We start from the raw sequence: 26,508 nt of genomic DNA, 5'->3' as shown, positions 1-26,508 counted from the left end.
CTTTTACTTTAATACACTTCCATTAATATTGAACTCTTTTATCTATAGTACTTCTTTAGCCAAGGAAACAAAGTATTACATGCTTGGTGACATTGTTCCTACAATTTAATGATGACATACTTTACAACAACATGTGATGGGTCAAATTGCATAGGCAAAAGGATTTCTTTACCCAAGCATCTCTTCACATAGGAAGTTCAATGACTTTATAATTTGATACCACTTTCACTCCTTGGCATCTAGAACTTGAAGGGCCTCCTGCATAGAAGACAATTGCCAACAACTAATGCCTTGGAAAGCAGTAATGCAAAAAGGATTAGTGAGCTTGTGCAGACAAAAGTGAATTATGCTTAGCACTTAGGGGTTTTCTATGGGTAATAGTAGGATAAATGAGGTGTTATTAGTTCTGTACATTTTGTGCCAGAGGCAATATCTATAACTGTAGTGCCTCATATTATTTGATATGCCAGCGTCCGTAGTGTGTACTTCCAACTTGATGCTGATAGAGTAAAGTAACATACAGAGGCAAAATCTTTTAAGCTCTTCAGCTCCTTGAAATAAAAAAGATAAAATCAATGCATTATGCTAATTTGAGAATCAAATAAAAATGTACTGTGAATTTTTTTAACGTATCTCCTATGGCTATTAATCCACATCACAAAACCAAAGGGAGTGCTTAATCTGTCAAAAAGGACTTAAAACACTCAAAGACACTTTTGAATTTTATTTTATTCTTTTTTTATCATGGATGATCTTCATATTTTCAAAGGAAAGTGGCCCCTTGGGGGTTTAAGGCAGTGATTTCTCTCGCAGTGTCAATATCTGAAGTAGAGACATTGAGAGACAGCTTCCGGTTTTATGATTCTTTAAGGAAAAATGGTAAAGCATCATTCCTGCTCTTTCTAAACAGAAGACATATTGACAATAAAATTATTTGCAAACATTAGCATAGAAAGGATGCCCCATTTCAGATCTAAGTACTGAGAATATGAGGCCCAGGAACACCAGAATGAAGAACTTTTATATTTGTGAAAGTGATGCTTTGATCCAGTGAGACTTAAATTGGTATGTTCTACACTGTGCCTTATTTGCGTGTGTTATAACTTAAATTTCTGCCAAAAGTCCCACATTCTCTTCCACTTTTTAAATTAGGTGAAGTAACTAGACAAGAATACTATGTTAGTTTTAGAAATATGGTTTTATGCAAAAAATAATGTACCCCAAATATTTGAAATTAGCCTGATATAAACACTAAAAATCATTTAAAATTCACCTGTATTCACACATAGCAAAGAGTCTGCTGAAGCATCATTTTAAAGATTGTGGCAGCAGATAATAAAATATTATAAGACAATGTTTTCATTGTTCCTTATTACCTCTCAATGTGTGATGTAAGCTTGCATGCTCAGTAAAGAAGGTCATTCCTGGCTGGCGCCGTGGCTCACTAGGCTAATCCTCTGCCTTGCGGCGCCGGCACACCGGGTTCTAGTCCTGGTCAGGGTGCCGGATTCTGTCCCAGTTGCCCCTCTTCCAGGCCAGCTCTCTGCTGTGGCCCGGGAGTGCAGTGGAGGATGGCCCAAGTGCTTGGGCCCTGCACCCCATGGGAGACCAGGAGAAGCACCTGGCTCCTGCCATCGGATCAGCGCGGTGCACCAGCCGCAGTGTACCGACCATGGCAGCCATTGGAGGGTGAACCAACGGCAAAAGGAAGACCTTTCTCTCTCTCTCTCTCTCTCTCTTTCTCTCACTCTCTCTCACTGTCCACTCTGCCTGTCAAAAAAAAAAAAATGTGATTCTTACTAGTTGCTGCAATGATAAGCAAATTCATTAACTGCTACATCTATTTATCCATACTTCAGTTAATTTGATATACTGAGTATCTACTATGGGGAAAGCAGGTGTGCTGGGTTGCTAAGGGCTCAGACTTAAAAGTTGTTGTTTCTGCTTTTACAGGGCGGATGGCCATGTGGGAGCATTGTATGAAAAATAATATGCAAAATGGAAGGACATTAAGAGCTAAGGCAGAGATAAATATTGCATTCTATGGAAACAGAATCTAGACGTTAATCTGTGAATTTTTCAATTCCAGTGACCAAAGGTTTCCAGTAGTCTATGAGAAAACTAATGCTTTTTTGTGACTGCTTGTTAGGATTTGGAGCCTTTCCTATTTCTGATATCTGCTCAGTCACAGGCTTTTTGTATTTGGAATTTTACTGTGGCCTGCCCACTTGCCTAGAGAAATTATTCCCTGGTAAGAATCCTTGTTCAGCTCTCTTTATATTATAAATATTTTTTTTTTCTGCTCTTTCTTTAAAGTCAAATACTCCTTTGTCACAGCTTCATGGAGTTTCCCTCAACTTCTCAATATGTAGTTATAATTTAAGTTTCTTCTATCAGAGTCAGCTCTGGAAATTGTGGTCTTTATTTAAACTGACACTTTCTGCTCTACTTGCTCCTAACATTAATCATATTCCTGATTCACTTTTATCTGTTCATTAAAGTTAAAAAAAAAAAAAGTGGAGCTGGTATTTGGTGTGCAGTTAAGACACCACTTAGGAAGTCTGCATCCCAAATTTGATCGTCTGGGTTCAAGTCCCAGCTTTGCTCCTGATTCCAGCTTTCCACTAACATGGGGAAGAAGAGGTGAAGGCTCAAGTAATCAAGTCCTTGCCACCCACATTGGAGATCCAGCTTGAGTTCCCTGCCTGATTTTGACTTGATGCAGCCATGGCTGTTGTAGGCATTTGGGGAGTAAACCAACAGATGGAAAATCTCTCCCTCTCTCTCTCTCTCTCTCTCTCTCTCTCAAATAAATACTCTCTGCCTCCCCCCTCTCTCTGCAACTCACTTTTCAAATAAATAAATAAGTCTTATAGAAGAGAGGGAGGGACACTGTGTTTCAGCAGGTTAAGCTGCTACCTGTGACACCAGCATCCCATATGGGCACTGGTTCTGGTCCTACTACATGCTCCATTTCTGATCCAACTCCCTGCTAATGGGCCCAGGAAAGCAGTGGAAGATGGCCCAAGTCCTTGGGCCTCATTTCCACATGAGACTCCTGGAAGAAGCTCGTGGCTTTTGGCTTCAACCTGGCCCCACCCTGGTTGTTGCAGCCATTTGTGAAGTGAGCCAACAAATGGAAGATCTCTATCTGTCTGTCCCTCTGTCTATAACTCTACCTTTAAAATAAATAAATAACTCTTTAAAAATAAATAAATAAATTTTAAGTTAAAAAGTATGTTAATCTTTTATGAAATCAGAGTCTTCTCCTAAGTCAGTGACGTGTCAATATCAAAATTTCTACTCAGTTTTGGGACAGGTGTTTGATCCAGTAGTTAGGATGCCTACATCCTATTTGGAATTCACGATATTAATTCTTGACTTTACTCCTGAAACAGCTTCCACTTACTATAGACCCTTGGAGGTAGCAGTGATGACTCAAGTAATGACATTTCTGCCACCTATGTAGGAGACCTAGATTGTATTTATGACTCCCAGCTTTGGCCTGAGAGCCTCAGCCATTGAAGGCATTTGGTGAAATGAATCAGCAGTGTGTGTGTGTGTGTGTGTGTGTGTGTGTCAGGGGGGTTCTGTCCCTCTCTCTGTCACTCAAGTAAATAAATAACAAAGATTTTTAAAACATTCTACTGAATTTCAAGAATATAATTATTTCAGATCACATATTGATACGTGAAAATCAAAACTTCATTGAAATTTATTGTGAAGTAGAGATCATGATATCACAACATTGTTTTTAGAGATAGAACTTGTAAAAACATGAGTTCATAATCACCCCACTTTGAAAGCATTCAACAGTGAAAGAAGCCATTTCTTACTAGTTATCCTCTCCTACTGTGAATATGAGTATTATCATTCCAGGAAATACTAGATATTCCTTGAATAGCATTAGTCATCGCTTTCTCATTATTGAGCATCCTTGACAACTGTCTCATATTGATTTTCTTCCTCTGTCTCATTTCAGAATATCTTCTCCCCACTATGCATTAATGCATAGAAAATTCCATATTGTGTTCCACCTACTCCTGTGGCTATCTTTTGATTACGATAGCTCAGAATATCATATTAGGCTCCTATATCACCTTATGTCTCAGTATAGTGAATTATTCAGGAAAACAGGAGATGGTACAATGTGAAGTTATAGTAATTCTCAGTTGGAAAAAAGGAAAAGAAGATGCATTTGCATGCATACAACCAAATAATAACACTTTTCTCCCCTTGAACACCTTCCTTTGTGCTTCTCAGATAATAACTTTCCTAATGAAAATGTACCTGCTTATAAACATTTATTGTACATAAAGATGTCCCTGAGTTTAAACCATGTGAATGGGCATTTAATACCCAATCATTAATTTCTCCTTCCATTCATTCATTGTTCAAAATAATATGTTTTGAGTAGCTACCATGTGTCTGCCACTGTGTAAAAACTGAAGACGTAATGGTGATCCTTTGGCTTCATGGATCTTGTAATTTACTGGGAAAGAAATATTTATACAACATTATTCAGATAATTAATTGATATAAATAGTAAGAAATAACAGTAAAGTTAGATTGATAGTAATGCATATAAATAGAATCTAAAACTTCTGGAGGGAATAGGACAGCTTCTGTGATGACGTTGAGACCTAAGAAACAAATAAAGTCAGGAGAGCATAGCAAGAACATCACTGTAGGATGCCTAGCATGGGGGTTTTCTGAAGACCCTTGCAGTATGCAAAACCCACTTCTTCCACCAGCTGATAAACAACCAACGTTACTAGAGGGAAGAAAACAAAAATGAGATGCACACAAGATCGAACACTGTCTCTCTATGTCTTGCCAATGATTTTACCTATCAGGAAAAAGATGAACATTGGGAGACCTTTCAGAGTTTCCACTCACAGATGTCATGAATCAGATTTCATCTTCACAAATACTGCTTTAGTGGTCATGTGAAAGAATTGAAAATACATCAAGAATCAATGTGGAAGAGTAAGATGAAGTAAAAATATATATCCACACAATGTCTTCCACATACAGAGGTATCATAGACAAAAAGTAGAAAAGACCTGTCAATCAACTGATAAATTAAGAAGCAAGTGAGGTATGGTCATGCAATGGAATGCAATAAGAAGGAATTAAATACTGATACACACTACAACATAAGTAAAACCTCAAAAGCATTTATGCTGGGTGTATGTATGCAAGGTTTTCAAAATAGGCAAATATATACATACAGAAAATAGCTGAGTGGCTTCTTGAAGGACAATCATGAGAAAAGATTCTATTGGGTATGGAAGAGCGTATTAGGGTGATGAAAATATAAAGTTGGGTTATATTGAGGCATATATAATTCAGTGATTTACTAAAAGGTAGAGATGTAAAGTTAAAATGGGTAAATCTTATGATAAATAACTTATTTCTCAAAACAGTTTTTGAAAACAAAATAAATACGGATACCTGTGGAAGATACTCTGGAACTACAATTATGCGATTCAAATCCAATAATATTCTGGAAATATAAAAGATGTGATTAAAAGGCTGTAAGTACTGCGGTAAAGACTAGAGGCTATTTCTTACACGAACAACAGTGCCATTTGTGAATCACACTGTGCAGTAAGGGCAGTAAGTTCTGCTAGTTATGAGTGCATCCTGATGATTGCACTTCCATAACTTCAGTAAAGAGACTAGCATTGTCTGCACATAAAACTAAGGCTAGAACACAAATCCTGACACCAAATCCAGCCATGCTGTTCATCTGCAATTTCTTAAGCACAACAAATCCTTGCCAAAGTTACAGGCTATGGGAGACACCTTTGATAATCCTGGATGGAACAGATACCACATAGGACTTTCAGGCCTATGGTGCCCAGGGCCTTCCTTACAAAGTAACAGGATGTGCAGTGCTGACTTGAGGCAGCCACATACCACCGTGGCTTATAAGGGTCACAATCTGTATTCATATTTATAAATCTCTGAGCACTCAAAGAAAAAGTAGAAGAAAAAAACACACATACACTTTGCATGATTCTTATTCTCCTCATATCATATTCTGAAAAAAAATCCTACATGCATTTCTTCTATTGTCATTCACATATTTTGGTTTTGTACCTCAACAATGTGCATATTTGAATTTTCAGTCCTAATACTAAATAATATATGAAGGTGTAGAGATAATTAATTAGACTATAGTTTGCATCATTTTTGTTTGTATGAAGTTTTTTCATAATACATTTCAATCTTTCCTACATTATAATACACAATTTTCTGTTCCTTTTACTGTCAGACATAGTGGAAACACACCTAGAAAACAGATCAAAATATGGGATGCAAAAATTATTATTCCTTAGTTGCAGTAAGAGGTATTTATCCTGAACACTGAAATCTGGTAACTTTTTACAAGTAGTTGAGACTAAATTTTCTGTAGCATCATCACAATACCATTCATAGACACACAGAACATAGATTTACTTCATGCCTTTCCCCTATAATAATATATTTACTTTTTATATGCCAAGCAAAACTATAAAGGGTATTTCTTGCTCTCAAACACACAAACAAACACACAATTCTCAGTATAATTTTATGAGGTTAGTGTTATTTTCTTTGATTTACACCAAGGAAACTGAGGCATATAGTAGTGAAATAATGTCTCAGTTCAAATACATGATTAAATGGCCAAATGAAGGTACGGATCAAGGCTTCAGAAAGGTAGACCTCTGTAGTTCTTAGTAGTTTATATATTATGACATACCATATATCTCTTCTAAACTTCCAGTTTCTTCTTATATTTTTAAAAGTTACTTCTTTCGTATAAGGAAATGCTATTTATTTATTTGAAAGGTAGAGTGACAGAGAGAGGGACACACACACACGCACACACACACGCCCACAGATGGGGGGGGGGGACTCCAATCCACTGGTTCACTCCCCAAATGCCAGCAACAGCCAGGACAAGGTCAAGTCCAAACCAGGAGCCTGGAATTCCATCCGAGTCTCCTGTGTGTATAGCAGGGGCCCAAGCATTTGGGCTGTCTTCTGCTACTTTCCTTTACTCATTAGTAGGGAGCTGGATTGGCAATGGAGCAGCTGGGACTCGAACCAACATCCGTATGGGTTACCAATGGCTTGGCAGCAGCTTAACCCACTGTGTCAAAACCCTAGCCACTAAACCTTACTTCTTTCTTTGAGCAATCATTCTAATTGATTTGAATTGTAGGCTATTTCCTCCGAACAAGAATGAAAAAAAAAAGTACTTGAAGTTTCTATTTTTCCACAGGGATCTGGAAAGTACAATTTCTAACATATATTTCATGAAATAATACATTGCTTTCCTTAGAAAAAATATACTGTTTGGGGATCTAAATTGAGTATTTACAAAGTTTTCATCTTTTCCCTTTCATCAAAAAAATTCAAAAAATAAAAACTGCACCCTTGACTCTGATGTTAAAATAATCACACATCTGCATCTCTCAAGATGGTGTTTTATTTCCATAATTACATGACTAACTTTACAAAACGTGATACTACAGTGAGCTTTTAAAAGTGATGTAGCTGAAGAATAAACAGCAGATTTTAAAGCATATGGGTGCTGCTGGACTGCGGCTCAAAGTATAATCATCAATGATTGTAACGGAATTCACAGGCAGAAAGTAGATTTTGATTCATTTAGCATGACATTCTCATTTCATATAAGAAAATTAAAGCAAAGACATTTCGGTACTTTCTCAGTCCTTTTTATTTTGTCAAAATCCATGCATATATAGCAATAAAACATTACTCATGTCTCTTACAAATATCTGACATCCATACACATTTTATGTTGGGATTTGGTCAAAAAATTGTGTGTGGGGGGGTCATATATTTTAAATTGTTCTTCAGAACAAAAGCAATAAATAATCCATCACGAATCATTTATTGATTGTGTACTGTACATCTAGCCATGTAATATAGATCAAGAAGTTGCCAACGATAGTAGCTCATGAAATAAATAATAGTAATATTTTTAATTTAATAATGCTTAGAGTAAACTTAATCTTCATTCTGTTTCCTACCGTGATAAAAGAGAGGGGTAGAAAATATTCAAAGGTCATATCATGTCAAAACCATGAATTTATTTCAGTTTACAAAAGGGCTTTGTGTGGGTGTTTTCAACATTCACTAATTGCATTCGAGTCATATTTTTAAAGTAACTTATCCTACCAGAGAATCTTTCATGTAAGTTTCCCAAGGACACTCCAAAAGACTTCAAATAACAAAGACTCTCAGTTTTCAAAATGATTCTGTTGGACTGGAACTTGTGGGGTTGAAAAGTCCCCAGATCAAGAAGTTATAGAATTCACTGGACTTCTGAGCAGGCAATCACAGTAAGATTTTCAAACAAGAGGAAAATCATCACTGGGCTTGGACAAAATAATACAGTAAATATTGAAATAGGTCCTAGGGGAACGAATTAACAAAAACAAACTCACACCTGTGCAAGGAGTGCTAGTATTTCAGAACTGGAAGGAAAATGAGCTGTCAGTTACTTTCAATTACCTACTAATACACGTGAAGAAATTGAGGCCATGCAAGGGCCAAGGGTGTATTCCACATCATACAGCTAGATAGAAGGAAAACAGGAATTATCTACTTATTTTAATTTTAATAATTATAGGCATCTAAACATTGACTGTGCTTTTTTTTAACAAAACAACCTGATATAAAATACATCAAAGGTTCATTTGGTCATTATGTTGAGTAGGATCTCACTTCCTGAAATGCTCAGTCATCACAAAATTAACTTAAACATAGAAGAACTCTTAAGTATGTGATGATGCTCTTGTGACCTGTTTGTTATTCCAGACTGCAACTTTCCTTTTGTCTAGAATCTATTCAAAAAATTTCAAGTGTACTATGCCATTATAATCTAAGTTGAACAAAGCACAGTGAAACTTAATTTCCCTTCCACCCCCTACATTTTAGTTTAGATTTTAAAAAACTTCAATTTTAATTTCACGGAATTTGTATTCAAAGAAAGTATTTAACAAAAATATAGAGTCTTTGGGTTGGAATGGGAACATCAGACACAACCTCATTCAGCTACTTCTTAGGCTTGAATCCACTCTTGAAGTCACTGTACCTTGCCTACATTTGCATAGTTCTGGTGTCAGGCTACGGACTAGCTCCCCTGAGAGAGCTTGCTTCATGTTCAAATAGCCCTGGCTGTTGGCTCTTGCTTACTTTGTGCTGAAATCCGTGTCCCTGTCTAGCAAAAAATTGATCCTGCTTTGCATTCTTGGAGCCATATAGCCACATGATAATACTACAAATATTTACAAACAACTGTCTGGCTCACTCTGAGTCATTTCTCCTCTAAATAAAATATTATTATTTCCCTCAATTGTTCTTACATGAAAAAGATTTCAGCCTCCTTAGCACTCTTGATTACCTAATTTCTGTTCTCTGCAACAAACTCAATTTGTTCTTAACTCACCTCAAATACTGCATAAAGAATAAAATGTGTTTCCACAGATATATCTGGCTAGTGCTCAATATTCTACTTAGTATATATATAGAGAGAGGCCAGGCTCACAGTTTATTTCTTGCTGTCTACTTGTTTTTGTTACTTCATAAGAAGATTGCAAATTGGCTCAAATTTCTTCAGTCCTTTGTTAAATGTGCTGCTGTCAAGGTTTATCTTTATGATCTTGAATCTCTAGCATTAGTATTTCAGAACTGAGTATAAACATATGTCATTCCACCTTAAGTTCTACTTTCTTTTGGTTAAATTTGAGTTGCACATACCCCTTTTTTCTTTCCCTGCATTCTCCAAGTCAGTATCACCCTGCAGAGAACCTCCATGAATCTTTAAGAAATATCTAAACATGATTCGATTCTCAAAAATAATCACATTTTTGGACAAGCAATGACTCCAATCTGAATTCTCTTGAACATAAAATTAAAATGTGATACTAGCAAATGTCTAATAGAAATGAAGGTACATCATGCATTCTTTCCTTAATTAATCTTCATAATGAATAAAACCCTTTTACAAAAAAATCAATAAAATAATTTTAAAAGTTATGTGAAAAATTTAAAAATATATAGATTAAATCATGGCAACCAATAACCAGACAGATTTAAAATTATAACAGAAAGAGTAGCAATAACTATCTTAAGAGATTATATAGTCTAGAACCATGTACAACAGATTTAACTATATATTATATATATTTCAATATAGTAGGGGGAAATAATAGTTATTTATTAAAGTGTATGCTGGTTAGACACATCTTTTGAAAAAATAATTTTGGTATTTCAATAAAATAAATTACATATAGAATTTAATATAAAAACAAAAGTTCATAATTGATAGGATGAGCTATAACTGATTGTTTATGTAGTCTAATGGTAGAAACTAAATTATGTGATATTTGAACAACAATATGAGAAAATAGAAAACCATTAGCCACATTACAAAAAAGAAGTGATAGAAACTTTGAGGAAGCACTAAAATATTTTGCAAACTATGCAAGGAAATTAATACCAGAGTATGAATAGGCAAATAATGAAAGAACTAGGAAGGAGCAATAACACAAAAGTCATCAATCTCTCCACAAACTGACATGAAGATAGACTTTCTATAAGATGTATTAGATACTTTTTAAAAGACTACTAATACCAGTATTGATATGAATGTCAGAAAATGAATTATTTTTCCTCCACTTGGGATTCATAGATCAACTTTTAGATGAGATCAAATTAGAAGCATGTTTGCATAAATTTCAGAACATACAACAAATAAGAATGACTATCGGTAAGTAATTATTGACCTGGAAGTATATTCAGAATATATACAGAATGAAAAATTGTACAACAAAATGTATATAGTGTCCTATTTCAGTTTAAAACATCAAAACATAATATCCTCTAGAATCTTCTTTTTACTTGTTTGGTAGTCAGTTTTAGGCATTTGCCTCTGTTCCCATTAGTCATTACTATGCAAAAACATATAACAGCTTTCAAAGTGTAATTATAATCACAGTGTATTTTTACCAATAAAGATAAATGCTTTAGGAAATTAAAATCTGATACTGAGATCATAGTGTTTTGTAAAATACTTGATTTATTAAAATTATACATGAAATATTATGAATATTGCTTAGGTCCATTGCATCACCACAAACCACAAATATTGAAATTTCTAGCTTGTCCAGTCTGACTAGCTTTTCCTTTCTGCCTGGTCTCATTAAAATAATGCAAGCATGTTATTCAATCTATTTGAGTAGCACCCTACTTTGAAGAGAAATACTGAACTGAGTACCAGCAATGTTCTATTTTTGTCCTTTTTCCTATTTGTGAGGTCCTGGAAAAGAATATTTAAGTCCCAAAGTAACCAAGTTGCCATTTATCTTCTCTAATATTTTAATCAGATTTTATTCAAGAGGAAAACAAAAGATAGCTTAAATGCATAAATCAAGAATTATATCTATCCTGGGTTTATTAAGTAAAAGATCTTATTGGCCTTTAATAGAATCTTAATTATTATTTTGCCAAAAATTGCAGTGTCATGTTTAAGATCATTAGCTTTTGCAGCTGAAGGATCAGATTTAAATTCCAGATCCAGTAATCCATTGATGTAGACAACTGCATCCACTGGAGTGTAAACCAAACAGAACAAGGACCGCATCTATCTTCTCTGTCAGTGATTACTAGGGACTACAATAATCCTTATAAATCTGTGCTCAACAAAAGAAAAGATGTTGAATAAATGAATTTAACTCACCAAACCAAAATAGCTTTAACATCCCCCATATCATAGGGTTGTTTGGATGAAACAATATGTGTAAAGTACTACTTCATCAATTTCCTGACAGAAAGAACTAAAAATATAGCAAATATCTGCAGCTTCATCATGCAGCTTATCATTCATAACTAATATCTTATTCAAATTTCACAAACATAAGGAAAAAACTCTTAAAAAGATTATGAGAATGTTCTATCCAGGATACATATTCTGTCAATGCACAGCCTCTAAATTGATATGTTTTCCTTCTTTCATTTCCCATCATCAGGATCATAGAACTGTCACCACACACACAGGTTGCTAAACAACACTGCTTATTTCTAGAATTTGCCTTCATTTAAGAAGTCTAACCACAGTCCAATTTTTGTTTCCATATTTCATATGGATGATAACTGTATGAGTACATACACCCACTGTGTCTTTGCATTCTTGTCAATTGACACTTTTCTCTGGTTGTAAATTGCTTGCAATTCTTTCTCTTCTTTAAAGAAACAAAAACAACACAAAACATAAAAGTACCCAAACATATTCATTATCATTATTTTCTTTCTCCCTAAAACACAGCATGTGAAAACTACAAAGAAAATCTTTCTACCTTCAACCTCAGGTAATTTAGCATCAACCTTGGGTAATTACATACATAATTTCCTTCCCTTTTAATTTCAAAAGAATCCAAATAAGAGTTTTATATCAATAGACAGCCTATCAAAGCAGCATGCCCTTTTAATTTCTGTGAATATTATTGTGGGTGCAAATGCAATTGCAGCTTCAATTTTATGAGATAGCAATCAGGTTGATTAGAAAGTATTGCTGTCACTGCTCTTTGTTCGCTAGAAATAAGTATACAATAGTGATCTCTCTCTCTCTCTCTCTCTCTCTCTCACACACACACACACACACACACACACACAATTTGAATCAGAATATTAGAGGGGAAAGGGATGTCAGAACAGCAGCTTATTTTATAGGGACCTTGGATTGTTTTCCTCAGAAGTAACTTGGATGAATTAGAATGTGCAGAAATTGATGCAGAAGTGTCTCAGGGATGATAAGTAAGGAAATCAGGGAGTGGCATGAAGGAGAAGCTAAGAAAGAGAACGCTTTCATGGAAAGTGCCAGCCTCAGCCTGAGCATAAAGGGGACCTCTGAAATATAAGTCTAGGGTCCACCCACAAACAAGGTGGCTGAACCTACACCTTTCTGCATGGTGCTGTTCTTGGCTAAGGACCTCCTTTGGGACACATACATTCCCATGCATGTTTGGTTGCATTTTCTACAACATGTGTCCTCTCTTTCTAGGAGAGGTAGAGGTTTAGCCATATAAGACCGCAGAGGGTAGAAAAGGTGTACACAGAAACAGAAAAATATCAAAGGTCATCTGGGCAGAACACTCAGTGTCCAAGACAATAGATGAAACTGAATTTCTAAATGTTCAGGTAAAAAGAATATAGATAGAGCTGGCAAGCTGGTGTGGTAGCATAGCGGGTAAAGCCACCGCCTGCAGTGCCAGCATCCTGTATGGGCGCTGATTCTAGTCCTGGCCGCTCCTCTTCCAATCCAGCTCTCTGCTCCAACCTGGAAAGCAGTGGAAGATGGCCCAAGTCCTTGGGCCCCATGCACCCATGTGGGAGACCAGGAAGAAGTTCCTGGCTCCTGGCTTCGGATCAACACAGCTCTGGCCCTTGCAGACATCTGGGAAGTGAACTAGCATATAGAAGACCTCTCTTTCTCTCTCTCTCTCTCTCTCTCTCTCTCTCTCTCTCTCTCCCCACCTCTATGTCTCTGAAAATCTGCCTTTCAAATAAATAAAGAAATCTTTTTTTTTTTTTAATAAAAAGAGTATAGGCCTGCACCGTGGCTCACATGGCTAATACTCTACCTGTGGTGTCGGCACCCTGGATTCTAGTCCTGGTCAGGGCCCCAGGTACTAGTCCTGGTTGCTACTCTTCCAGTCCAGCTCTCTGCTGTGGCCCGGAAAGGCAGTGGAAGATGGTCCAAGTGCTTGGGTCCCTGCACCTGCGTGGGAGACCGGGAGGAAGCACATGGCTCCTTGCTTCGGATCGGTGTAGCTTCGGCCTTGATGGCCATTGGGGGAGTGAACCAATGGAAGGAAAACTTTTTTCTCTTTCTCTCACTGTCTATAACTCTCTCTCTCACTGTCTAACTCTGTCTGGCAAAAAATAAAAAATAATAATAATTAAAAAAAAGAATATAGACACAAAGCTACTTAGGAATTGGAAATAAATCTTCTGACTCCTAATCCAGGACATGATTATGTTGGTTGGCATCAAGTACCAGTTAATTGCAGTTAATTTAAATTACAGATTTGTCAGTTCATGACTTGCATTGTAATTCCCCAAATGACTAAAGTATTTCTTAAATCATTTCTTTTGAACCTTCTACTTTTTTTTTTTTTGACAGATAGAGTTAGACAGTGAGAGAGAGAGACAGAGAGAAAGGTCTTCCCTCCGTTGGTTCATTCCCCAAATGGTTGCTATGGCCGGAGCTGCGCTGGTCCAAAGCCAGGAGCCAGGTGCCTCCTCCAGGTCTCCCATGCAGGTGCAGGCGTCCAAGCACTTGGGCCATCCTCCACTGCAGAGAGCTGGAATGGAAGAGGAGCAACCGGGACTAGAACCCAGCACCCATATGGGATGCCAGTGCCTCAGGCGGAGGATTAGCCAAGTGAGCCACGGCGCCGGCCCCTTGACCCTTCTACTTCTGAAGACATTTACAATTCTAACTCCCTTTCATTTCTTTTTTTTTTTTAAAGATTTATTTACTTCTTTGAGAGTCAGAATTACACAGGGAGAGGAAAGGCAGAGAAAGAAAGAAAGAGAGAGAGAGGGAGAGAGAGGGAGAGAGGGATCTTCCATATGCTGGTTCACTCCCCAGTTGGCCACAATGGCCAGAGCTGTGCGGATCCGAAACCAGGAGCCAGGATCTTCTTCCTGGTCTCCCACCCCGTTGCAGGGGCCCAAGGACTTGGGCCATCTTCTACTGCTTCCCCAGGCCGTAGCAGAGAGCTGGATTATAAGAGGAGCAGCCAAATCTGGAACTGGCGCCCATACAGGATGCCAACGTTTCTGGCCAGGGCGCTAACCCACTGTGCCACAGCACCCAGCCCTCTGTTTACTCAATTGTGCAGACATTACAACCTCTGCTTTGTGAAACTTTTTGTTCATTACAAAGGTAAGGGGTGCAAATCTTACAGTTAAGACACCAGCATCACAATTGAGTACTTTGGTTCTATTCTTGACTCTGATTCCTGCTAATGTAGACCTTGAGATAACGTGGTGATGGCTCAAGTGGTTGTATTACTGCCACTCTCTAGGATATCTGAAATAAGTTCCCAGCTTCTGAGCTGGCTCAGCCCTAGCCTTGCAGGCATTTGGGAAGTGAAACGAAGGAGGGAGCTTTCTGTCTGACTCTCTCCCTCTGTCTCTATGCCTCCCAAATACATTTTTAAAAACTTTCTAGTGAGAATAATAAATTTATTTGAATCTTCTAATATGTAAACTATATCTATAAGAAGGTCGTAAAATTATTGATTTGTTCAAGAATATAACACACTATTTTTCCTACCAAAATGTTGCTGCAAGTTCATTTGTCATTCAACAACCCCTAAAAGTAAAATTGCTGCACACATCTATCCCAGTCAAAATGGTTATGAATTAAAATAATTTTTACATTATTTACATGTATTCATTTTATTTGAAAGATTGAGCAGAGAGAGATATAGAGGGACAGAAACACTGAGAGACAGAGATCTCCCAACTTCTAGAAGACTCCTGAATGCTTGCAACAGCTAGAACTGGGCCAGACTGATGTAAACACCCAGAATTTAATCTTGGTTTCCCATGTGGGCAGTCAGGACCATAGAACCCATCATCTGCTACATCCCAGGGTGCAGAGTACCAGGAAGCTGGATCAGAAAGACAATAGCTGGGACTAGAACCAGGATGTTGGTGTCTCAAGTGGCAGCTTAACTGCCATGATAAATGCCTGCCCCTGGAAATGTTTTAAGCATGTTTATTTGAAGACAGAATAACAGAGGGAGAGGCAGACACAGAGAAAGATCTTCCATCTGCTGAGTCACAATCCAAATAACAGCAATAGCCACGCTGGACTGGGCAGAAGCTAGGAACCAGGGACTCCTAGTTGGTCTCCCACATGTGTGCATCTGTAGCCATCCCAGGTGCATTAGCACGGAGCTGCTTCCGAAGCAAAACAACTGGGACAAGAATCAGCACACTGATATGGGATACTGCATCTCAAGTCATGACATAACCCTTTGAACCACAATGCTGGTCCTGGAGATTATTTTGAAATAATACGTTTAAAAAAAATTGGCCTTGGGGCCAGCACTGTGGCACAGTGGGTCAACGCCGTGTCCTGAAGTGCCGCCATCCTATATGGGCAACAAGTCTAGTCCCGGCTGCACCTCTTCCGATCCAGCTCTCTGCTGTGGCCTGAGAAAGCAGTAGAAGATGGCCCAAGTCCTTGGGCCTCTACACCCATGTGGGAGACCTGGAAGAAGCTCCTGGCTCCTGGCTTCGGATCAGCACAGCACCAACTGTTGCAGGCATCTGGTGAGTGAACCAGCAGATGAAAGACCTCTCTCTTGTGTTTCTACCTCTCTCTGTAACTCTGTCTTTCAAATAAATAAAATAAAATCTTTAAAAAATTGGCCTTATGATGGAGCAATGTGTAAGTAACGTAATATAGCTATAATTTTAAAGCACATAATTAACATCTGTGATAGAGCTCATATAATGTAACCAGGTTTAGAGCCACACTGTTTGCGTTCAAATTAAAGATCCCTGGGTAGGCATTTGAGCTAACAGTAAAGATAACAGTTAGGATTCCTGTGTCAGACAGCAGAATACTGTATTTGGTCACTGACTCCTGACCCTGATTCAAGTTCCTTGCTAATGCAGATCCTGAGAGATGGTAGTGATGGCTCAAGAAACTGGGTGCTTGCTACCAACATTGAAGACCTGGACAAAATTTCTGGCTCTCTGCTTTGGCCTCCATCCAAACTCTTGGCTGTTTCAGGCATTTAGAGGGTGTTTCAGGCTCTCTGCTTCTCTGCCTTTCAAGCAAGTAAAAAGGGAATTGCATATTCTCCCAATTCTCACTTCTTTGTCCTTAGTAATTATCAAAACATTTTTTATGTCTCAATTTCTCCATTTGAAAAATGAGAAAACAATAATATATTCTTGAAGATCAAAATTGTTAATATTTCATTGTTAAAATGCAAAGATAGAAGCCTTCAGAATGGTGATTACCACATATTTAACTATCAACAAATGGTTAGATATTATTTTTGCTATAAATTGTCCATGTATATAAGTGTTGTAAGGAATATTTTTTAAAGCAGTGACTTAACTGCTCTGTGGAATGCTGGCCCTGATAATGACCATTTTTAGCTTTGTGCATAATTTCCATCTCTGGACTGACATTAGATCTTTTAATGAGCATCTACCCCATATCCTTGATTGACAGAGAATGACAATGATCATGACAGTGATGCAATCATTTTTACAGCTTTTCTTAAAAACAGAATGTATTAGGACACAAATTATTTCTAAATTAAATAACCAGGGAGAAAACAAGGGAGAGAATTGCAAAAGTATATAGCTGGATGCTTGGAAAGTTCCTCCTCTCAGCAGTTTTTCACTTCAATATACTTAAATAAAAACCAGACATATATCTTGTTTCTAACTATATCCCCCCATTTCATTTGGACAAAAGGGAGGAAAAAAATGAGAACAACTACAATGAGGACAGATACCATAATCAGTGGTTATCTGTTTACCTGTAGTGTGGAAGCTGGTTTGATAATTACCAATGTAATTTATTTTCATAGCATAAACGAACACAAGAAATATTTTCAAGTTCACCCTGCTATGTTTTGTCTGAGCCTTATGAGAGCTATTGGAATGAAATGTGAAAGATATAAAATTATAGTTAACACCTGGCACAGTGCTTTTGCTCAGTGGGCACTTAAGTATATTGAATCTGCAAACGTTTCCCCTTCACAAACATAAATGTAAAATCAATCCTTCATAGCACACACTAAATATTGTTCTCAGATTGTTTTTCCCATGATGTTGCCCTTGGATGTCTCTGACACTAAGTTAGCTCAGTATTTTTTCCTGTTTCAAGCTTTTTGCCCAGCAGTGGACCTTAGAAACCCAAATACTTAATCAAGCATCTCTCCTCTTCTGTTGCTATTGAAATGTGTAATTTTAGACATGGGTTCCATTTAGCACTTTTCCTCCCCCTTAGTTTTATCCTCCCTCTTCCTCTCCTTCCTTCCCAATTTCTGACTTCTTTACACCATTTTAATCTCCCTCTCTTCCTCTCACCTTCCCTTCCAGCTGTTTCATCCTTTCCTTCCTTCCCTATGAGTCTACTGATACCCTTGATGGAAATCAGAAGGAACAAGGAAATGTTATTCAGTTATCATCATAATGATCTAATTTAAAGCAAGATGACCAACTAGGATTCAGACACTTGGGTAACAAGTGAATATTCAAAATTACTTTCTAAGGCCATGTGCAAAAATTTGGTATAAGTGAGCTTTTGAAATATTTCATATTACCTTTTTCCGATTAGCATTGATAATGCAAATTGAATTATGTTTATATGTACCTTTCAATGAAAGGGACTCTATTCTGCAACAATTACTTGTGAGATATTATACAGGAAGAAAATGAATTTCCGATATACTTTGTTTAATCAGTGCTGGAAAAATCAGATGACAAATAGTCTTTCCTTTGGGCATACACTATTATTTAACAAATAAGTTTGAACATTGCTTTTTCATCAAATAAAGAACTGCTTTTTTCCCTATTAGAATCTTGAGGACATTCTTTTTACTTGAGGATTTTTATCTTATTTATATCATAAAAATATTCTAGAGTCTTTCACCTTTAGGTTAGAAAATCTTTTCTATGAATGTTTATTCAAGATATTAGCCTGTACTATAAGTTATCTATTTGACATAATTACAGGGTATGCATTAAAAAAACCTGAATGCTCCACCATGCAGAAATAAACAAAACAATAAAAGCATTTTGAGATATTAGGAAGACAAACTCTAGTTCTAAAGTAAACAGGTGACAAAGACCTAACTTTTAAATCTATTTACACTAATCCAAGAGGCAGTAGCTATTGGAAATCTTGCATTCTTTCTCACAGCACCTGTACTGGAGTTTCATTCTCTGGGTATTTAATTTTATGTCATCAAAAAGCAGATCTCTCCCCTATGTGGAAACAAAAAAAGACTCAGTAAAAGAGCATTAAGGATTTCTAATCCTTTGAAAAGTGCTTCTAAAGAAGAAAGTTGAATATGAAGGGATGAGGTAAAACCAATTTTTTTTTTTTTTTTGACAGGCAGAGTGGACAGTGAGAGAGAGAGACAGAGAGAAAGGTCTTCCTTTGCCGTTGGTTCACCCTCCAATGGCCGCCGTGGAGGCGCGCTGCGGCCGGCGCACCGCGCTGATCCGATGGCAGGAGCCAGGAGCCAGGTGCTTTTCCTGGTCTCCCATGGGGTGCAGGGCCCAAGCACCTGGGCCATCCTCCACTGCACTCCTTGGCCACAGCAGAGGGCTGGCCTGGAAGAGGGGCAACCGGGACAGAATCCGGCGCCCCGACCGGGACTAGAACCCGGTGTGCCGGCGCCGCTAGGCGGAGGATTAGTGAGCCGCGGCGCCGGCAAACCAAATTTTTTAAAAAGATTTATTTACTTACTTGAAGTCAGAGTTGCAGAAAGGCTGAGGCAAAGAGATAGATAGATAGAGAATCTTCCATCCTCTGGTTGACTCCCCAAATGGCCAAAATGGCAGAGTTGAGCCGATCTGAAGCCAGGAGCCAGGAGCTTCTGCTGGGTCACCCACGTGGGTGCAGAAGCCCAAACACTTGGGTCATCTTCTACTGCTTTCCTGGGGCACAGCAGAGAGCTGGATTGGAAGTGGAGTAACTGGAACTCAAACTGACACCCTTATGGGATGCTGGCACTGCAGGTGGCTTTACCTGCTATGCCACAGAACTGGCCCCAAACCATGATTTAAGAAGCAAAACTGATAAGAGAATGCCTACAGAAGGCATAAAAGTAGGAAAGGAGTTGCTTCACACACTATACCTGCAGAACTTCCCCCAAACCCATGATGTTTTCAATTTCTCATTTGAGAAAAAATGTAAGGTCACATTATTCCCATGTTTCCATTAAAATTATTATCATGTCTATATAGTTACAGATGATTCTATGCAAAGTTATTTCCAGTTTCATAGAAGAATTATTTTGTATTTGCTTTAAATTCCTATTGCTTTAATTTCATATTTAAATGTTTAAGGCTCTTCAGCTAATAAATTATTTCAACTACATATGTTCATTTTATACTTAAATATACCCTGGAATTCACAAAGCTTATGGCTTTTCAGAGACAATTTTTACATCACCTAAAAATCATTCCATGTTGTGATAATGATTATAATTACCACTCAACACCTACTAATGTGGAGTTCTGCAGTAGCACTCATCTTGAAATTCTATCTTTTCTAACAACCACTGAAGTCTGCCACAGCACAGTCATTAACACTTGATAACAATGTTTGCAAGAATTCCCTGTAACAATGCCAACCTTACACAATTTTTTGGTGAGAGCTTACTAAGTCCATATACCAATTTAGGTGGAGACCCACCAACCCATGGGGAAGGCATGGGAGCAAAGTTCCAGGATACTTGGAGTTGGGCTCTCATATAATGAACTCAAAGGTATAAACTTGGGTACCAAGTCTATAAATCCCAAGAAAAAGTAATATTCAAAATATTTTAGTTCTATGACTTATAGTAGATGAACTCAGGGGCATTGACTGAGAAGAGTTGTGGATGGCACCTTGAGTTAAGAACAAGAAAAGAGAAAGAACCAGCTTTTTTTTTTAAATTCATCTGCCTCTATGCTGTGAAAACCTCTAATTCATTCTTTCTAACATATCAAGAAGGAAGGAAAGAAACTAGCATTTGTTTGAACACCTACTGTATGCCAACAGATGTATGCTTATTTTAGTGTTTTATTTTTCACCTATTTGTTTTATTTGATAATTAAGAAAGCAACAGCATTATTGAATACTACAATAATGTGCCCTTTCCACTGTCTAGCACAAGGGCCAATGAGAGCCCAGAATTGTTGGAAATCTCATGCTTCATAGACTTTTGTAATTTGTGTATGTTTTTGGGGGTTGTAAACTGATGGAAGAGGACTCACATGAATTACACTACTGTCAGCTGGACCAGTTGCAGCACCTGGTGGGGACCAGGAGGGCACAACTCATATTGTGCTTACAATCAGAGAATGTGCTTTGCAGGTTTTCAGCTGCAAACTTTCCATTGCTTTTTGGTTTCACATTGTGTTTCATGGAATGAGAGCTATTGATGTGCCTGTTCACAGCAGGTATGGGTCTGTTCTGAGGGCCCTTAAGGTGGTCTTCCTCCAGAAAGCTCCCTTCTTCCAATAAACCTAAATGTAGAAGTCTATGAAGCAGAATTCAGTAGAATCATGCATCTTACATGGAAATCCTACTAACCAAGAGTGAAAACCATGGCTAGACAACCATGTTGCTGGTTTGGGTCATTGTTGGCAATATATGAAGCAGCTGCACCTGAGTCATGTGCTTCTTCCACCAAAGGTATGGACACAAGGAAGGGACAACAACCCATACTATGAGTGTGTAAGAACATGTGTCATCAAAATAAGAGAGGCCTGGGGACCCATTCATCACAAACCACCAATGTTCAGCATGGGGGTGTGGCTTTTGCTGTGCTGGACCATCATCTGGTGATTGTCTTGTGGAAGAGAAGCAAAATGACATCCATGACTTCTGAGTTCAGAGAAGTCCTGCTACCAGAAGACATGGATAACATTCACATGTGGTTCTCCCTGGCTGTACGTACCCTGATAGAGGTTGTATTTGCCTTCACTTACTCCTCTCACTAAGTCAAGGAAGGAAGCAATATTGTGAGTCCAAGGTTATATAATACTAAAATTCCTCAAGGAATAGAATGGTGACCTATTCTTCACATACTATGTCCCCAATCACACAGTTAGTAAATACTCACATATAATAGGGTTAATAAAATGCAGATGTATGACTGTCCAGAAGAAAACATCCTTTTAGTCTGCCATATCAAGTGCCTAACAATGCCTCAAACTAGGTAAAATATGATGCATTAAGATTTTCCGCTTAAAAACATCTTGGCCAAGGGGTTGCAGCATCTTTTAGTAGCAGCAAATCATGGCTTCCTTAACCAAACTGAGCAGAGGAGGATGTACGAGGGAGGCATGAGTGGTGAGGATCCATAGATGATCTTTGCTAAGGTTGAATCATTTTGTATTTTATGTCCATTCATCAGTTGATGGACATTTAGGTTGTTTCTATATTTTGACTGCTGTATTCAAGTTGGAGTCCTTTTGGCCTTTCTGTCTTACCTATGGGTGGAGGTGGTAGGGTAGAGACTAAGAAGCAATTGTAAAGGTCAGCCTGGCACACCACTCACTAAAATACTGGGATCAAATCACAACATAATAGAATAGTCCCCCTTCCCACACATATTACCACAATATCCTCTGGAGTCCTGAAAAATAGAGGTTGCCAGTAAAAAAACAGTAGTCGACAGACTCTGTTAAATAAAGAGTCCCAGAGAAGCCCAAGAACAAAAGGGATGGCAAAAACAGGGCCACTACAGGAAATCTAGCCTCTGTCACCACGTCTACAGGAAACAGTAAATGCCGCCTACTTCTTGACCAGGTAAGTAATATGTCACACCAAAGACCCATTTAACTCAGTTTTATTCAGTATACTACCTGTGACCGGTAACAGAAAACTACACAGCCTACTAAAAGCCAAAAATTATAGTCTGAAGAAACAAAAGAAGCATCAGATATGTTGTAACACTTGAAATTAGACTGAAAATTTTCTTCTTTTTTTAAAGATTTCTTTTATTTATTTGAAAGACAGAGTTATAGAGAGAGGTAAAGATGGAGAGAGAGGTCTTCCATCTGCTGGTTCACTCCCCAGATGGCTGCAATGGCAGGAATTGAGTCGATCCAAAGCCAGGAGCCAGGAACCTCCTCCAGGTATCCCAAATTGGTGCAGGGCCATCCTCCACTGCCCTCCCAGGCCATAGCAGGGAACTGGGCTGGAAGTGGAGCATCCGGGTCTTGAACCGGTGCCCATATGGGATGCCAGCACTTCAGGCCAGGGCTTTAACCTGCTGCTCCACCGCACCAGCCAAAATTTTCAATATTATAATTAAATACTGAGAACTCTAACAGAAAAGTGGACAACATGCAACAGCATGTGGGGAGATAAGCAGAAGTAAGCCAACAGAGAGTAATACTAAGAAGTGCTAAAAGAAAACCCCACAAATCAAAAGTAATAATACAAATGAAAACTGTTTTTATGGACTTACCAGTAGATTGGACACAGTCAAGGAGAGAATCAGTAAGCCTGGGGACAGGCAAACAGAAATTTACCAAACTGAAAATGAAAGAACAAGAAAGATTAAATGGAAAGCTGGAACAGAATATTGAAAAACCACAGAACAATTACAAAAAATGTACCATGTAGGTATAGATGGCTATAAAAGAGAAAGAAGAAACAGATACAGGAACACAATATGTATACCTATGTTTATTACACTAAAATGTAGAAAATCAAAGACAGAAAAACCGTGGAAAGAAGCCTGGAAGTTGGAGGTAAGAGCTGGGAGACCCCTTGACTAAGAAAGGACAAGGAAAAGAATTACATCATATTTTTGTTCAGAAATCATGCAAGGCAAAAGAAAGTAGAATAAAATATTAAAGTACCTAAGTTAAAAAATAACCAATGTAAAACTCTATACTGATATAAATTATTACTTAAAAGTGAAGGAGAAATAAAGACACAAAAATTATGGGAATTTGGTGCTAGCATTGTGGCATAGTGGGTAAAGTTACCGCCTGCAATGCTGGCTTCCTGTTTGGATGTGGGTTTGTGTCCCAGTTACTCTACTTCTAATCCAGCTCCCTGCTAATTGCCTAGGAAAGCAGCAGGAGATGGCCCACGCTGAAGACCTCGATGAAATTCCTGGTTTCTGGCTTTGGCCTGGCCAGCCCTAGCCAATCTCTCATTCTCTCACTCTTTCTCATCCTCCCCATTTGTAATTCTGACTTTCAATTAAATAAATAAATCTTAAAAAATGGAGGGAAATTTTCCACAAGTAGATTTGAATTGCAAGAGACATTAGAGGCCAGCACTGGGGCATAGTGGGTAAAGTCGCCACCTGCAGTGCCAGTTCAAGTCCTGTCTGCTCCACTTCTGATCCAACTCCCTGCTAATGTGCCTGGGAAAGGATAGCCCAGATGCTTGGGCCCCTGCACCCATGTGAGAGACCCAGAAAAAGATCTAGGTTCTTGGCTTTGGAACTGCCCAGCTCCTGGCATTGCAGCCATTTGGGCAGTGAACCAGCAGAGGGAAGACCTCCCTCTCTCTGCTTCTCTCTAACTCTGCCTTTCAAATGAATAAATAAATCTTTTTAAAAAGATATTAAAAAACTTTCTTCATAAATCAGATAAATGTTATGTCAGGAGCCAAGCTTGACATACAAAGAGCATCAGAAAAAAGGACAAAATAAGATTTTTTATTGTTCTTATTTTTAATCTACTACACAACAGGTTGTTTAAAAATAGCAGTAACAATATATCAAATGATTGCAGTTTGTATATTAATGAAACTAGTACAACAGGGATAGAAATAAAAAAAAATAAGGAAATATTCTAAGTTACCTACATTACCAGGGAAGCCAACAATATTTCTGAAAGTCTACATACAATGCCCATAGTTTAGACAAAAGAATATATAACACAACTTTTGGCAACCATTTAAAAAATTAAAGTCATGGGATAAGAGTGAAATAGCTTGTTTCATCTCTCTCCACCAACTTTATCTAACATAATTTTCTATGTCCAGGCTTAGTGACAAGGCTTGGTGACTCAGGACGGGATATAGGTATTGGGGAGAAAGACATATACCACAATTTTCAATAGCTGCAAAAGAATGGAAAGAAAGCTGACCTCTGAAATTTCAAAGATGCCAAGTGTGCTTTAATTCAGCTTAGTCAGAGTAAGAAACCCAGGGACATAAAATCTGTATACCACCGAGTAGAATGTTCAGGTTCATACATCATAAAAAGTGCTTAAATTTTTTCTACTTAGACTATTCTGTAATGTGAATATACACTTAGAAATTTTGTCTCAGAAGAAGCAAGTTGATTAAGCAAAAGTTCATGACTGCTTGCCACTTTCAATTATAGCTACAAGATATCCAGCAAGTTTATAGGAACGAGTGCTACAGTAGATAAAGAAGTCAGTAGATGATTACACAAAACATATCGTTATCTTTTTATGGTCATCTTTTCATGGTTTAAGTCAGATATTTATGAACTCCAAAGCATAATTTTAAAAAATTAAAACAGATGATTTCAATATAAATTTACAACACAGCCATCTATTAATTTGAGGAGAAAGTGGAATTATTGTGGAAAAAAAAAAAGTCATACGTTTAGAACCAAACATGTGATCATGATTTGTCTCTTTTGTAGCCAAACAAAATGTAGATGAGACGGATTCATATATGTTAGGCTATTGGTATTGAAATGAGTATTTCAATTATCATTTTTTTCCAATCTCTAATCAGAAATCCAATCTGTTCTTTCAGAAAAAGCTCCTGGCTTAAAAATTTTTAATCTCTGCAAACTGTTTTACACCCACATTGTTTTCTTTAATAGCTCCATCCTCTTAACTGCTGAAGTTTTATGTGTATTTATGTAAGGCATGGAGTGCATTATGCATTATGCTTCCCGCTGCTAGCTTCAGGGGAACGGGGCAGTGCTCCGTGAATGCAAGGGCATATATTCAAAGTTTATGGATGATTCTGCATCTTTTCTCCAAATTGGTAATGATTTTTCAAGCTCAAAAGAAAAAAAAAAGATCCTGATGTAGGAAAGAAAGCATTATAAAAATAGAACAAAAGTAAGCCGTTCCTCAAGCCTTCTGTTCCCAGATATATCAACAATTATTTTATATTCAATTTGAGATTTTATTGTAGTCAGTGTCCAAATATCATTTTATGGGCCCACCTATTAAATAAACCTCATAAGGTGCACCACCCTTCCCAGTCCTCCCACCCCTCTGCTGTGAGGAACTGTATCTTCTGCAAGGATCTCTACCTTGGGACTCTACTCCTCTCCTTGCAGGAAGCCTACCCTTAGTATATTGGGTTTTTTTATTTTTTATTTTTTTTATTTTTTGACAGGCAGAGTGGACAGTGAGAGAGAGAGAGACAGAGAGAAAGGTCTTCCTTTGCTGTTGGTTCACCCTCCAATGGCCGCTGTGGCAGGTGCGCTGCGGCCCTGGTCCAAAGGCAGGAGCCAGGTACTTATCCTGGTCTCCCATGGGGTGCAGGGCCCAAGCACTTGGGCCATCCTCCACTGCACTCCCTGGCCACAGCAGAGAGCTGGCCTGGAAGAGGGGCAACCAGGACAGAATCCGGCGCCCCGACCGGGACTAGAACCCAGTGTGCCGGCGCCTCAAGGCGGAGGATTAGCCTGGTGAGCCGCGGCGCCGGCCCCTTAGTACATTGTTAACATGGAGGTCAGATCTTCTGATTCCTAATAAGAG

The 26,508-nt window shown here is 38.1% G+C and overlaps 1 pseudogene; it reads left to right on the top strand.

Moving 5' to 3' along the window:
* Window positions 1–26,508, top strand: part of LOC103348827 (tyrosine-protein phosphatase non-receptor type 2-like) — a 173,496-nt pseudogene that overhangs the window by 66,322 nt on the left and 80,666 nt on the right.

This window comes from Oryctolagus cuniculus, chromosome 3 (genome assembly GCF_051225735.1).
Source record: "Oryctolagus cuniculus isolate XC-2025 breed Fujian yellow rabbit chromosome 3, ASM5122573v1, whole genome shotgun sequence".
NCBI classification, from domain to species: Eukaryota; Metazoa; Chordata; class Mammalia; order Lagomorpha; family Leporidae; genus Oryctolagus; species Oryctolagus cuniculus.
Note: the sequence above shows the minus strand (reverse complement) of the source record. Positions and strands in the feature narration are given on the sequence as shown.